The 16,001-nt window shown below is 37.5% G+C and overlaps 1 non-coding gene across 1 annotated transcript; it reads left to right on the top strand.

Moving 5' to 3' along the window:
* The first annotated feature begins 3,291 nt into the window (after positions 1 to 3,291).
* Positions 3,292 to 3,398, top strand: LOC133310419 (small nucleolar RNA R71). The gene has a single exon (XR_009751454.1). It is a non-coding gene; the product is annotated as a small nucleolar RNA R71 (small nucleolar RNA).
* Positions 3,399 to 16,001: the final 12,603 nt, after the last annotated feature.

Below are 16,001 nucleotides of genomic sequence, written 5' to 3'. Positions count from 1 at the left end.
TGATAGAGAAGGACCTGTTGCCTACCGGCTTGCCTTGCCTTCGAACTTGACCAACATCCACGACGTGTTTCACGTGTCTCAGCTTCGGAAGTACTTAGCTGATCCTTCGCACGTGGTGCAACCTGATGATGTGGAGGTTCGGGAGAACCTAAGGACTCCTGTCGGACCACTCAAGATTTTCGATCGTGGCGAAAAGCAGTTGAGGAGCAAGATCATTCCAATGGTCAAAGTGCAGTGGACAGGAAGAACTCCTGAGGAGTGTACTTGGGAGCGAGAGGACGAGCTCCTCCAGCAGTACCCCGAGTGTCGGGACAAGTATGTTTCTGATTTTGAGGACAAAATCTTAAAAAGGTGGGGTGAATGTAAGAACCTGCACCGTTAATTAAGGAAATTAATCAATTAATTATGTGAAATTAGGAAATAATTCCATAATTAACCCTAATAAATAACATGAGGCTTAAATAAATGTAGAAAGTGGTTCAAAATGCTGAAAGTCGCTTTTCTGACGGAAAGTGCAGATACCGGTTCTGCTAGTCGATATAAATGCATACCGAAAAAGGATCCCGGAAAATTATAATAAGTGCATGATAATTCCTAGAATAATATATAGGACTTGTAAAATGAGTTTCGAGTTAAAATAATGAGAACTGGTGCCAGAAACTGATATTGGCTATGAAAAGAACGTACCAGAAAGGTGCTCCGAAAAATAAAATAAAAATATGATAATTCTTGTAAAATTGAGTAAGTTAAGAATCCTGAGTTTGGGATTAATATGCTAAGTGTAGCAATTATAGATAATACTGTGTGTTTATTTCCTAAGTGGCTATATATACTTAGTGGCACATGATCTTAGGGCATATTTATGCCTTCTACGTGAACCTTGCTGAAGCCTTGTGACCAGCCACCTTTCTACTCCTCTTCTTCTCCATTTTTTCACCAAAGACACCACCTTTAATCAATGTTTCTCTTCTTGATCAAGTAAACACTTGAGTGTGAGTATGGGAGAGTGCTAAGGGTGCCTTTTCTGAGTAGTGAGGGCTGCCGTATGAGGTATTGAGGGGCTGAGTTCTTGGGTTGGGTTGTGTGGGTTGTCTTCTTGGCTTGTGGAGCTTCAAGAAGCCTTCTTTGTGAAGAAAGGGCATAGCTTGGTTGTCTTTTTCGTTTTTGGCAAAGTCAGAACTGTGAGGAGCCATTGGTGAGCTCCAAGAGCACTCATTTCCTCTGTTTTAGCCTTGGGGTGAGTTGCCTAACCTTGATCATGAGTTTTAATGAGTTAAAGTTGATGTCTTGGCATGTTTCTTGAGTTAAACAAGTAACCCACTGGTTTGTGGACCTAAAACAGAATTAAAATGCATGCTTTGACGTTTTGAAGTGTTAAAAATGGAACCTTTGAAGGATATCTTCACAAAATGCAGAACTGCATTCTGTCGTGAAATATCCGGATATGGAGATCTGGATATTGGTATCCGGATGTGATATCCGGATATTGATATCCGGATATGGGGTCTTTTGATATCCGAATATGGATATTAGGATATGATATCCGGATATGCATATCCGGATATGCATATCCGGATATTGATATCCGAATATTGATATCCGGATATGTCCCCGACAAATATCCGGATATTCTGGGTTTGTGAGGAACAATAGCTTACTGTTCATCCAGAACTGATGTTTGGGTTTGTGGACCCTAGTTTGAGGAAGTTGAACTTTTGTAATAATTGAACTAAGTCAGAATCAAGTGATTAAGGGCTTGTGGCTTGTGTGAGGCCTTAAGACGTAAAATGTAAGAACAGGCGTTGTCTTTTGTCGAATGCTTGTAGAGTATGATTATTGATATATTATTGGTCCATAACAGATTGTGATACTGTTGTGTTTGGACTTTGAGATTGTGTGTACTTTTGGCTGGGATAGCTAGCTTGCAAGGTAAGCTTTCGTGTCCTCGGTTTAGCCATTGTCTGTTCCACCATACTCCATGGGGGGATGGTTTATATGCATGATGTGTTTTCATGTATTGTTTTGCTGAAATGCCATTGAACTGTTAAGTGCAAATGCTATATGATATGTATGTGGTGTTCCGTCTAAAGAGGATGCCATGGGGTATTCCTGTGGGCGGGTACAACATGGGCTGGTATAACATGGACTGGCATTTATGTGGGTAATAGATGTATTCCTGCATTTCTCTGATCAGTAGAATTGTTATAACACACATGACATGAATATATGTTGCATTGCACTAATTTTGGAACTGATATTGAATTACTGCTTTTAGAACTTATATTGCACATGTAAGTGAGATTGGGGTGGAAGATCCTTGAGCACCCCTTGTCTTACTGAGATTTCTTGTTCAGAGATCTCACCCCACGTTTGGGGAATGCTTATTTCAGGTTCAGGTAGTATGGGGACTGATGCCTCTGGCGGCAGGAGGCCAAAGCTTAGTTGATGATTATTGCTGTTATATTTATGCTGGCATGTCTGGATTGGATGCTGTTTATGTTTTCTGTCATTTATGATTATTAAGTTGAGATTTATGTTGGGCTTTGTTTCCTTATTTGGGTGAGCATGAGAGTTGTCCATGCCACTATATTGTTAGTACTTTTAGCTTGAGTTGTATAAACTGCTAGTTGGTCCGGCCTACGTGTTGTAGTTCCGTGACTAGGGACATATATCTGTTATTTTAATTAATGAGGTATTTCAGTTAGCTGTCTTTTGCAATTTACATACATGTATGGTTTTATTTAAATGATTAATTAAGCAAGTTAGTAATGATAATGGCGTCATAAATGAAAAGAAAAGATATTCCACATTTTTAATTAAGCGCAGCTTAATACGATGATATGATAACATTACCGGATATATACAGGGTGTTACAGTGGTGGCCTTGGATCATACCAAACTCCGTTAACCTGGAACGGTTCAGCTCCCATGAGTGTTTGGCACTCATTGGTTTCATGCTCCCCCTTGCAGTACTCACAGTTAAGTAAATTAACTTGAGCTTTAGAAATGTTCATCTTATCCAACATAGCATTCATGCTAGCGAGCTGTTGAGATATAATCTTTTTTTCCGCTAATGATTCTTCGTTGTTCCCTAATTGCAAGATTCCTTTCTTGGGTTGAACATGTTGAACCTCCATAGATGCATTTTCATTCCTTGCCATAAAGTCAATTAGCTCCAAAGTTTGAGCTGTTGTCTTCTTTCCTATGGTCTCACCAGCTGCACCATTAACAACCATTCTGGATTCTGGTGTCATTCCATTATAGAAGACTCTGACCTTCTTGGTATCTAGAAAGTCATATTGTGGGCACTTTCTGATCAACTCCTGAAATCGGGTCCAGGCTGCACATAAGGTCTCTCCTGGTTGTTGAGTAAAATTGGTGATTTCATTCACCAACTTATTGTACTTTTCCATGGAAAAGTGCTCAGCAAATAATTTGGCTGCTAACTTATCCCATTTCGGATACTGTTAGGAGCCTGTCGATCTAACCATTTGAGGGCTCTCCCGGTCAAAGGAAAAGGAAACATCCAGAGTCTGATTGCATCATCAGACACTCCATGATGCTTAGTTGTGTCACAGATTCTCAGAAATCTGTCCATAAAGTCATGAGGATCTTCGTAGTCCTCTCCACCAAAAAGAGTCTTCTCCACCAAGGTAATCAGCGACGGATGGATGTCATAGTTGTTGGCATCTATCGGAGGCCTGACTATGCTAGAGTTCGGCCTTGTGAAAAGCGGAGCGAGAAATGACTCCATCAATTCTTCTGCTGGAGGTGGATTAGGAGCTGCCATCACTGGTTCTCTGTTTGGCTTAGAACCCGAAGACTCTTCTTGCTTCCTTTGCTTGGCTAGCTTTCGGTTCTTCTTTGCAGTTTTCTCGATTTCTGGATCAAACTGAAAAGTGTCTCGATTTACTTTACCTCGCATAACCTAAAGCAAAAAGATTAGTAACAAAACAAATTCCAATCAAGAAAATCAAAAGTTTAAATAAAATTGGCGTATTCAATACCCGGCAACGGCGCCAAAAACGTATTGCGAAAAATCGGCAAGTGTATCGATCGTTCCAAGTAATAAAAGGATGAGTAGAGTATCGTCTCCACGAGGATTAAGGCACCAAAATTATTATAACTATTCCTCTCTTATTGGATTAATGAAATTGGTTTGAGAATAATTGTGGTTGTGAAATTTGAAAAAAATTCAAGAACTTGTGAAAATTTCAAAGATATTTTTAAAACCATGAGAACAACAGATTAAGATTGAGAAAATATTTAAAAGAATATTGCGGTAAAAGACGCCAACAACTTTATGATCCCCACCTTCCACCTTTAATTAACATTTACATTCAATTATGCAATTGATCAAACAATTCATCATCTGTCAATTGATTAGTTAAGCCCTAATTCCTTAGTGGCCTTAACTTTATTAACCCTATTAGAATCCTAATCCCTTAGAAGTTCCTTTTCAAGTTAAACCTTTTAAATCAATGAATCTTTCACGATTGCAATTCATGTAGCCTATCCCTAGTGCATACATGAATTGTTACTTTACCCTTTGTTAGGAACTAGAATCTCAATATCCCTATTGAAAACCTTAACCCTCGCAATCCCAATAGAGTGATCGGTTCTAGAAGAATTATAAGATGAAGAACAAGGTAAAATAAATGCAATTGGAATAATTAAATATAAAATTAATCAAACTACAAGGGTTTCACATCAAGGGTTGTGACCCTTACCACAATAATAAAAGACTAGCCAGACATATTCATGTCTGACAATTCTATGAATGAAAAAAAATTCATGAATAAAAATAATAACTAGAAAATTTGGGGAAGAAGAAAGCTTGAATCTCCAATCCAAAAGCTTACTCCGAGTTTTGCCTTTGTAATTCTCTCTGTGCCAAAAAGTTTGTCTTCTTAGGGTTTTTGATCCCTTTTTTATATCCCATTGCTCAATCAGGTCACAATCTTCTTAAAAGATCTGATTTTTTTCCGTTTCTATCCAAATCTGTAAATCAAGAAATTGAAATCACGACGCCCGCGCGATCAGCGCCAAATCCGCGCGATTCGCACGGGCAAGCAGTGGAGAAACATATTCTTGGCGCGACTAGCGTGAACACCACGCTATTAGCGTGAGCTTGCAGTAGTTTGGCTTTCTTCCTTCCACTTGGTGCGATTAGCATGAGAATCACGTTGTTAGCGTGAAATTCACGCTATTAGCGAGAGATCCACGCTACTAGCGTGAAGTGACAATGATCATGTTGTTTCTCCCTACATAAATATAGAATCACAGTGAAAGTGTGCCTGAAGATGGATTATCGTTAATTCCTCTAAAATAATAACTTTTATTACTAAATTACTGTCAAATCCTTATTCTTTTTACTCTGAAATATCTATATGTCGAAGGCACTTCACATCTCATCAACAAAATTTAATTCGTGTAGAGCTTCATATCTCATTGCCAAAAAAAAACCATATTATTGTTTACTGATGCTTTTCTATTTTAAAAAAAATTACAAAGCCTATTATACAAAAGATGTTATTTGCACAATAACCATTAAACAAATTTTAGGATTTTTAAAAAATCGAAAACTGATCCAATCCAAACCCGAAAAAAATTGGATTGGATCGGATTTGAAAAAAATCCAAACCGAATGGATGATTACATGATCAAACTGAAAGGATTGGATCATATATTTTTGCTTCCAAAATCGATCCAATCCAGACCCTGAACACCCCTATCAATACTTAATTAGTAACCGAACACAAAAGTATGTTGGGCTTTTGGGCAACCTAACATATATACCCAATAACTAATTTCCACATCTTTATGGCCAAATTAATTATTGAATTGTTAAAGTTCAAGTTCAAAGGCTATGTGGTGTGAATGATCTCTCTACCCACAACTTAATTAAGTTATTTTTCTTAACCTCATTAATTCACACAATTCAACAAAGGTCTGGATTAGGAAACCTCTCGCCCCATCCTCGTCAATATAATATATGTATCTCTCGACATGCATACATGAATAAGAATAAGAAAACCCGTTGGAAAACTAACTAAACATTAATAAAAACAAAATTTAGGCATACATCTCAGTGTTATAGCATAGATACTTTATCAGCCAACCTATAGAGCAATTTAGCTCATAATGGAGTAAAAGAAAATAGAGAAGAAGAAGAAAGAATCAATGGAAAAAACAGAAAAGAAGACTAAAAAGATGTTGTTGTAAAACTCTATCACTTTCTTGCTCCAGCAACTCTTTTTCCTCCAAGAATCTCATTTTCTCTGTCTAATTATGGTGTAATCTTACCTCCAGTCGTTCCTGCATTGTCTCTTGCCTTTGGAATCCGTAGGGGACTCCTCTTTAAATAAGAAAGGTGGTTGGTTAATTGGGCTTCAAGTTTGGGAGTGAAAACCCATGAAGTGTGCTGCTGCAGCCTTATCTTATCCATATTTTCTTGGGCTACTGGAACTTGATTGGATAAGATCTTGATCTTCTTGATTTTATTGTGCCAATATTGTTGTTGAATAGATAAGAGTTTGTTATCCTTGATTTTTGGGATTTTGAGATAAGAATTAATCTTCAAAAACATCCATTATACTTGCTGCTATTACTTTATCCATTTATTGCGGAATAACTAACTTTTTGAAATTTGAATTTCAGTTGTTCCCCTGTCCTCGTTGTCATGTTGTACCCATTGCTATATTATGACTTCATCACCTTCTCTGCTACGGCACTCAGGCATCAACTTTTCCTGCAAAGACAAAGCATTCAACAAGTCATAATATATTCTCATACAAAATCAAGGAATATTATCTCATTTTCCATACTTAGTCTTCTCAAAGCACTTAATCATGACTATGCAATATTTAACTCAATTATCATGCAAACAAGAAAACTTATATGGAATTTATGCAGCGAATTCATCATAAAAATACCAAATCAACTCTCATTTGGGAGAGTTAACAAAACCCCAACAAATCTCCCCCTTATGACTTTAATCCGTCAGATTTACTAGTTTAGCCTATCGAGAATTATAGCTTACCACTATGTACTCAGTAATTTAATTGGTCGGCACTCAATAGCCCAACATCTTGACAACATTCTACAATTGTCTTGCACTGATCGGCTTCGTCATCATGTCATCCCAGCTCCGGTTGGTATACACCTTGGCTAGTTCAAGCTGTTTGTCTTCTATCATCACCTAGATCTAGTGATATCTCATATCAATATGTTTCGTGCAAGAGTGATAAGCTGAATTCTTTGCCAAGTGGATTGCACTATGATTATCACATTTCAGCTTATATTTGTCTTGTTCATGGTCGAGTTTAAGGAGGAACTTCTTCATCCACATTATCTCCTTGCAAGCTTTGGTCGCGGCTATGTACTTAGCCTTGGTTGTTGATAGTGCAACATATTTTTGCGATTTTGATTGCTAGGAGACAACACCTCTTGCAAAGGTCATCAAGTAATCGGTCGTCGACTTCCTCGAGTCGGTATATCCCCATGAATCAGCATCCATAAAGCCTTCTGGCTCGGTCTTACCTTCTCCAAAGTGGAGGTATAAGTTGGTCGTTACTTTGAGATATTTAAATATTCACTTGATAGCTTCCCAATGTTCCCAGTCGAGATTAGACAAATATCGGCTTACCATTTCAATAGCATATGTCAGGTTAAGTCTTGTATAAACCATTGCATACATCAAGCTTCTGACTACAGACTGGTATGAGATCTTCAACATCTCATATTTCTCTTCATCAGTCCTCGAACATTATTTCTGGCTTAGCTTTATGTGTCCAGCCAAGGGGTGCTAACAGTCTTGACTTTATCCATGATGAATTTTTTCAAAATCTTCTCAATAAATTTTTCTTGAGACAGCCACAATAGTTTTCTTGGTCGGTCTCTTATAATCTTTACCCCAAGGATTTGCTTTATAGGGCCAAGGTCCTTCATTGAGAAGAATGAGCTCAACACCTTCTTCAGGGCGACAATTCTTAACTTGCCTTATAATCAACATATCGTAAACATATAAAAGCAAAAATAAGAAAGCCTTCAGCCTTATACATCTTAACAAAAACGCAGTGGTCGACCTCCATTTTCATGAACTTGTGCTAGATCAAGAAGGATTAAAACTTCTTGTGTAACACCCTGTGTGCACCCGATGTATTAAACATACATATGATAATGGCGCAGCTAAATAAATGCGAAAGCTAACTTTTTCTTTTCAATTATGACGTTATTAATATTAACCAAGTTGGTTACTTAATCCATTTTCAAAATAATTCCTGTATATAAATTGCAATAAATAACTAACTGAATAACCTCATAAATAGATGTGTATCTAGTCACGGAGCTACAATACGTAGATCAGACAAAAATCCTGATACATTATACAACTCAAGTCTAAATAAACATAGTCAAAACAATGTGGCATTGACAACCCCCATGCTCACCAAATAAGGCAACAGAGCCAAATCAAGTCTCAACTCAAATAACATGATAATGGAAATAAAGCATGATCACTAATCAGGCATATCAACAGTCAACATGCATAATCAACTCAGCTCCGGCCTCCTGCCGTCAGAGGTATCAACCCCCGAGGTACTTGTACCTGAAAATGTGCCCCAACACGGGGTGAGATCTCTAAAAAGAAGTCTCAGTAAGACAAGGGGTCCTCAAGGATCTCTCCACCCCAAGCTCACTTACATGTGCAATATAAGTTCAAAAATGGTATAACATTATAAGTTCCAATTCCGTGCAATGCAGCATATAATCATGTCATGTGTATCAGAATCCTACTGACCAGAGAATAAACATGCAGGAATTACATACGTCTACAAGCTACAATACAAGGAACACCGCTTGTACCTCACCCACAGAATCACCATCTTGTATGTCTCCACATACTCAGGCTTACCGTCTAGATGGAACACCACATACATGTCAGAAGGCACCGTTAGGAATGTGGCTTCCATACTCAAGAGGGGGGGTGAATTGAGTATTACAAAATTTTCGCAAAAGCCCCCTTCTAGTTTCTAAATAATTATTTCAAGCAAACTTTGATATATGGAAATCTAATCAATACATTCAGACAATCCATAATATATAATATATCACAATTATAGAACTTATACTAGCACATAAATGATATCAAAGAAGCAATTAGAGTGCTAGAAATAAAGAGTTTAGAGAATTGCTCACACAATATATCCTGGTTCGGTCACCACCACTTGTGACCTACGTCCAGACTGAAGCCACTCGATCAACTCTTTCACTAATGGTCAAGCTTCACGGGTGCTTGACAAACCTTTACAATCTTCCAAGATTTCGGGTTCTTGGATACCTTTCAATCTCCAAGTTTACGGGTACTTGGTAACCTTACAATTTACTCCAAATTTACTTCGGTGTTTGGCTACCTCTCAAACAATAGGTCTCACAACCCTTTCAACTCAAGAATACAAGAAGGGGAATATTAGGAAATGAATATACACTCTCAAAGTGTGAATATACAACTTGAAGCACATGGGTATATGGATTTTCAAGATATGAGCTCAAATATATTTGATCTTTGAAAGATATGAAAGAATATGCAAATGATAGTGTAGAAGCTCTCAAATCATCCTTAAGATGTGTAGGAATAGTGATCTCTACGTTTTAGGGTCATAAGGAATGTATTTATAGTGTTTCCATTGAAAACTAGCCGTTTATAGCCGTTTATGACCGTTTTATGCATTCTGCCCAGTAAGTATTCGAATACTTTTCGTGTGGTATTCGAATACTTCATTTATAGCTGTTTATGGCCGTTATAGGCCTTCTTCCCAGCAAGTATTCGAATACTTTTCGTGTGGTATTCGAATACTTAATAACGTATTCGAATACTGCATCAGGTATTCGAATACTTTATTGACAGCAAGAACACTGTTTCGTATTTTGGGCATAACTTGAGTTATACTTGTCGGATTGATGTGATCTTGGTCTCGTTGGAAAGATAAAAGAAAGATCTACAACTTTTATGAAGAACAAAAGGTCCAAATCCATCATCATGGATACGAAAAGTTGTATGGAAGGCAGCAGCAAAATTAAGCAACAGATTTTTGGTTCAAATGTGTTCTAGCTTGCTTCCAACCAGTTTTTGTGAAAGATCTTGACTTGATAAATATGTTTTGAAGTTATAAAATATGTCAAGGATCTTTTCCTTGGATTTTTCAAATTTATTTCAAGTATATAAAGATTATGATTATGCAATTTGAAAAACATGTTTACTTTGAGAAAAACTTTGAGCTCATGCAATGCAATCTACCATATACCCTCACATATATTCTAAGTCCTAAAGATATATTCCAAATATGATTTTAGACTTAGCTTTATGTCTTTGTGTCTTGGATCTTTACTTGAACTTGATGCTTTGACTTGTTGAATATGACAATGCTTGGCACTTTGTTGGTTTTGATTATTTTTCACTATGGTTATGATATTGAGCTTCTCTTAGATGTTGTCCATGGTTAGTTGTCTTTGATCTTGGTGTTTCTCTTCTAATTGTTCCTTGTTGCTCTTGATCCAATGATCTTGCCACTTTGATATGACATCACTTTTCTTGTGTGGCTACATCATACATCTTCAATATCCACATATGGTTGATGTTTTTTGCTCTTGATTAAAGCTCTTCTCTTTTTGTTGTTGCCACTTTGTTATCATCAAAACATACCTTGTATCTACAGGCACTTGTACTTAACAGTTCAATAGCATTTCAATAATCATCATTTCATGAAAACACATCATGCATATAAACCATCCCTCCATGAGGTATGGTGGAACCAACAATGGCCAAAACCAAGGACACGAAAGCTTACCTCTCAAGCTAACCGTCCAAATCAAGAGTCTACACCAGCCCAAAGTCACCAAACAGCACAATCACAGTCTGTTTATATCAATAATAATCATTAATATTCATAGCCCAAGGTTTCACTAAGTGTTTAAGGCTTTCCAACTTGTTTTAAGTGTTTTTAGGCTTAATCTGTAAGAGGTATTCGAATACTCCATGTCTCCAAAAGTATCTGAATACTTTCACTAAAGTATTCGAATACCACAAGGTATCCGAAGACTTTCACTATAGTATTTGAATACTACACAGTATCGAATACTTCCACTAAAAGTATCTCAATACTCCTTCAAGAGTATTCGACTACCTGCTGATGAGTATTCGAATACTCCACAAAAAGTATTTGAATACTTATCAGACAGAATGCAGAAATTCATGCATTCTCTACATAATTCCCGTTTTAATGATTCTTCCACGACTTGGAGTTCAATAACTCCCCAAACAGATGTTCATTTATGTATTTTAAACATAGTTCATCAACCTTTAACTCATATAATCAAAGTTTCCTCTTTTAGTGGCTTAATCAAGCTAAAATCATATTCAAAGGAGGTGATCATGGTTTACCTCAAGGCTTAAAAACTCAGAACAAGAAAATGACTCGAAGCCTTCTAGACTCCCCTAAGGTTCTGTTACTTCAACACCACAAAAATGCACTACAAGCTTGGTCCTTTCTCTATCAAAATGGTACCTTGAAGCACCAAAGTGAATGAAACTAGACTTCCCACTCACAACCACAAGGTCAGCCACTCACCCTCACAAACAGAGGCCACAACTCAGAAGGGAGGTGTCTATCTTCCTCACAAGGCCATCTCTCAAGTGTTTACAAAAGAAGAGAGAAGAAATCAATGGTAAAAATGGTGCCTTGGGAGTTTTACAAACCAAAGGCTCAAGATTTGGGAGAGGGGAGTGAAGTTCAAAAACAAAGAGCACAAGGGAGCTCTACGTAGACAATATCAGCAGCCCTAGGTTTTTGTGCCAAAGTTTCTATTTATATACGCATTAAGTTAATCTCACCGTATTAGAACTAATAGTTCTACTAATCATTTTAATCTCAAACTTAAGATTTTGAACCTAGCTATTTTTCTAGGATTTGTCATATTTTTATTATATTTTTCGCAGCACTTTGCCGGTACGCGTTTGTACATAGCCGGTATCAGTCCTGACGTCAGTTCTTATTATTTTGACTCCAAATTTGACATACCAGTCCTATATATTATTCTAGGAATATTCATACCCTTATAATTATTTTTTGGGATACTTCACCAGTACACGTTTATATCGTGAATCAGAATCGATATCTGCACTTTTCATTATAAAAGCGACTTTCAATGTTATTTAGCCCTTATATTAATTATTCAAGTCCTCTCATAATTATTCATGGTAAATTATGGAATTTATCTCTTAACTCATAATTCAATTAATTAAATTCCTAATTTAACGATGCAGATTCTTACATCTTGCACCACTGTCGAGATGCTTCTTTCAAGCTATATAGGCTCTTCTTCAATCGAAAAACCAAGTCCTTATTCCCTTGAGCTCGAAACCCTTTAGGTTGCTCCATATATATCTCCTATTCCAGGTAGCCATGTAGGAATGCAATCTTCACATCTATCTGTTCAATTATGAGGTCCATTGACGCTTCCATAGCTAGTACCAATCAGACTGAACTCATCTTCATAACAGGAGAAAATATTTCGTCAAAGTCTACTCTTTTCTTCTAATTGTAGTCTTTCAGTAAATCCTCGCTTTGTAACTCGGCTGCTAACCGGTAACCTCATGTTTGATTTTGTATATCCATTTGTTTTTTAGGACTTATCTTCCTTTAGGCTGATCGGTCAACTCATATGCTTGATTATCATGCAAAGATTTCATCTCTTCTTTCATTGACTTTTCCTATTCATTTTGATCGGGGCTTGACATGGCTTCTTCATAGGTTTGGATTTCTCCTTCTTCATCAACCACAATATACGTATCAAGTGGTCACTAGTGGACGGTTGTTTCTCTCTTGTAGAGTGTCTTGTTTTTGGTCGGTCAGATTAAGAAACTTGCACATTATTTTCCTCTGGGCAATCGACATCACCATGTACTTTATTATACCGACTAGTGGCTCTTCATTCTGATGGTATTCTCTTCAGCATTTTCTTACACATTTTCCGCCTAGACAAGGGGGAACATATTCTTCACGCTCGTTGGTAACACGAACTTTGGGCTTTGAGATGTCTTTGATGGTCTCATCTTCATTGAAAATCACATCTCAACTTCTCACAATCTTCCGGTTTACAAGATCCCAAATTCTGTATCCAAATTCACATCTTGACGAACTGAGGTATATATATTCTTTTGTCTTGGCATCAAGCTTCGCCCTCTCATCTTTGGGAATATGTACAAACGCCCAATAACCAAACACCTTCAAGTGATCATAGCTTGCATTTTGATCTATCCATACTTCGTATGGAATTTCTCCATCAAGAGGTCTGGAATGTGAGAAATATATCAAGTCTACAGCCATTTCGATGGCCTCATCCTAAAATAATTTTGCTAATTCAACATGTGATAACATGCACAGTACCTTTTCTTCAATTGCTCGGTTCATCCGCTCAGCAATTCTGTTTAACTGAGGAGTCTTGGGGGGCGTCTTCTCAAGCCTTATTTCGGTCGCCCTGCATTATGCATCAAATGGGCCCCAATATTCTCCCCTGTTATCCCATCGGATAGATTTCAACTTCTTGCCAGTCTCCTTTTTAGCCATAACATGAAATTCCTTGAAGGCTTAGAGAACCTGGTCTCTAGATATTAACAAATATACCCACTCTTTGAGGGAATGGTCATCAACAAAAAGACAAAAAAAATTGAGCCCGCTGAGCAATATCTCCCTCATGGAGTAGACGTTGGTGTGGACAAGGTCTAGAATATACCTGTGTCATATGGGCTGGTCCAGTCGGGCAAATGATACTCTATATTGCTTTCCGAATAGAGTAAGCCCTGACCGACTCTATACCCTAGGAAGACAAGGCCCGGATAAGGGCCGATTCATTAAACTTCTTCTTCCTACAATAGACAGAGAGAATAGCAATGCGAACAGCTTTCCAGCTTTCGCCCATTCTTTCCGGGAAACACTCCTTGCCGATTGGGCAATATTCCTTTCTTGATCAAAATATAAAGGCCTTTTTCACTCATGTGGCCAAGTTGCTTGTGCCACAATTCAACGTTTGCTTCATCCGCCCCGAACAACATTGACTTCTCCACCATTATTCTTTCATTGCATCATGTATAATGAGCCTTCTTTCTTTCCTCGAGCAACCACAAAGTTTCCCTTGGCCAAATAATTTACTAATATGGCATCATCAAGCTTTTTGACCACAAATGAAGATCTCAACATTAGAATTTGCAACCACTCTTGTCCTCTTTCTTCTTGAGTTCTATCTTATCTGGTTTAACATTGTCAACCTTCTGGCCTTTCTTCAGCGTTCGACAATTTGGCTTCTTGTGGCCGAGATTCTTATAATAAAAGCAAATCAATTCATATTGCAGACAAGATCCATCCCTTAGTGACAAGATCGGGCTTAAGAACCCACCCTTGAGCGATCACATTGCTAAAAGATTCTTCTGCCGCCTTCCCTAACAAAGCTTTTTCCTCCTCAAACTCTGCTTGAAGTCTGTTGTACTCGGCTTGGAGATTTTTAAGTTGTCATTCTTTCTACTTCATTGTCACTTCAGCTGAGGCGATTGAGTTTTTCGGATCATCTTTGGCCTTGCCAAGTTTGTCGTTAAGACTCTTATGTTAGTATATGGGTGTCCTAGAGACAATCTTTTGATTAAATAAGGACATTAAATGTAGACCTTTATTGTCGCAAATAAATCAAAAGCATTCTTTATCCTGTTTCATATTATGTCTCAATATTACTGTTAATATTATATATGAGTAACTGGATAAACCCCTTGGAATAGAACAGGTATCTCTTGAGTATTTGTGATGAGATCACAATCATGAGGATTCAAGGATACCACACGTTTATTCCTAATTTTATGTTCCTAGTCTAGAGACATTGAGAATGGGGATCAGTGATCTCGGATAAGACTAGCACGAATTATCTACTTGTATACGGATACAAGGTAAAGACCTCATGTGCTACAGATATGGAGATGTCTTAGCTAAAGTCGTGGGTGGACCTATAAGGGTATAGCTCGCACTGAACAGACTCACAAAGAGACACTATGAGGAAATCTCACAGAGAGTATCATTAGAGTAGTCTCTTTATATTTGGGTATGTCTTTCCTTAGACCAGAAGTTATTACCTAGACTTGTTCTAGAAGGCATGCTTTGACTGTATACCTCGTCTGCCTGAAACATGGAGACTCATAGGTATACTGTTGGGCTTGTCCTGAAAGAGCACAGGGCTAGGGTGATAAGATGAAGGAATTCGTCAAATCTCTGTGAGAGATTAGGTTATCTGTAAACCAGAGAAATCGGGATGACATTTACAGGGACTCGGGAATCTATGCATAGTAAAAGAGATCATGAGATGATCTGCCTTTAGAGTCAGTAAATTGAAGATTCCCTATTTCGAATAAAGCTTACCCTAAACCGCAAGGGTTGATACATTTCCTTACCCTAGGTTAATAGGAAGGTAACCGAGACGAAGGGAAATACATACGGCAACCAAATATGTGTAATAGGATGATCAAGTCATTAATCTAACTAGTTCTGGGGCAACAAAGCATTGCTAGTGCTCTGTGTTGTCATTAGATGGGTTGTGGGCTTATTAGGCCCAAACCCATTTATGTCAGTGACTATGTTGGACCTAATGGGTCACACGCTAACACCCAATTGTATAGATGAACTAGCATTAAAGGTATTGGGCCTAATAATGGTCATTAGTCCAAGAAGTAGTTTGGAAGTCCACCTTGAGGGTGGAGGGCGCATGGATCACAGTAATGGGCTTGGATAGTCCAAGACACTACTAATTAATTTAATTGGTTAAATTAATTATCAAACATTTAAATTTTGAAATTTGGAATTTGAATTTTGAATTTTGAATTTTGAATTTGAATTTTGAAATTCGAATTTTGAATTTGAAATTTGAATTTTGAAATTTGAATTTTGAATTTTGAATTTTGAATTTGA

The sequence above is a fragment of the Gastrolobium bilobum genome, unplaced genomic scaffold, assembly GCF_033153095.1.
Source record: "Gastrolobium bilobum isolate Gb01-03AN ecotype WA unplaced genomic scaffold, APGP_CSIRO_Gbil_v1 utg20292, whole genome shotgun sequence".
In the NCBI taxonomy this organism is placed as follows: domain Eukaryota; kingdom Viridiplantae; phylum Streptophyta; class Magnoliopsida; order Fabales; family Fabaceae; genus Gastrolobium; species Gastrolobium bilobum.
Note: the sequence above shows the minus strand (reverse complement) of the source record. Positions and strands in the feature narration are given on the sequence as shown.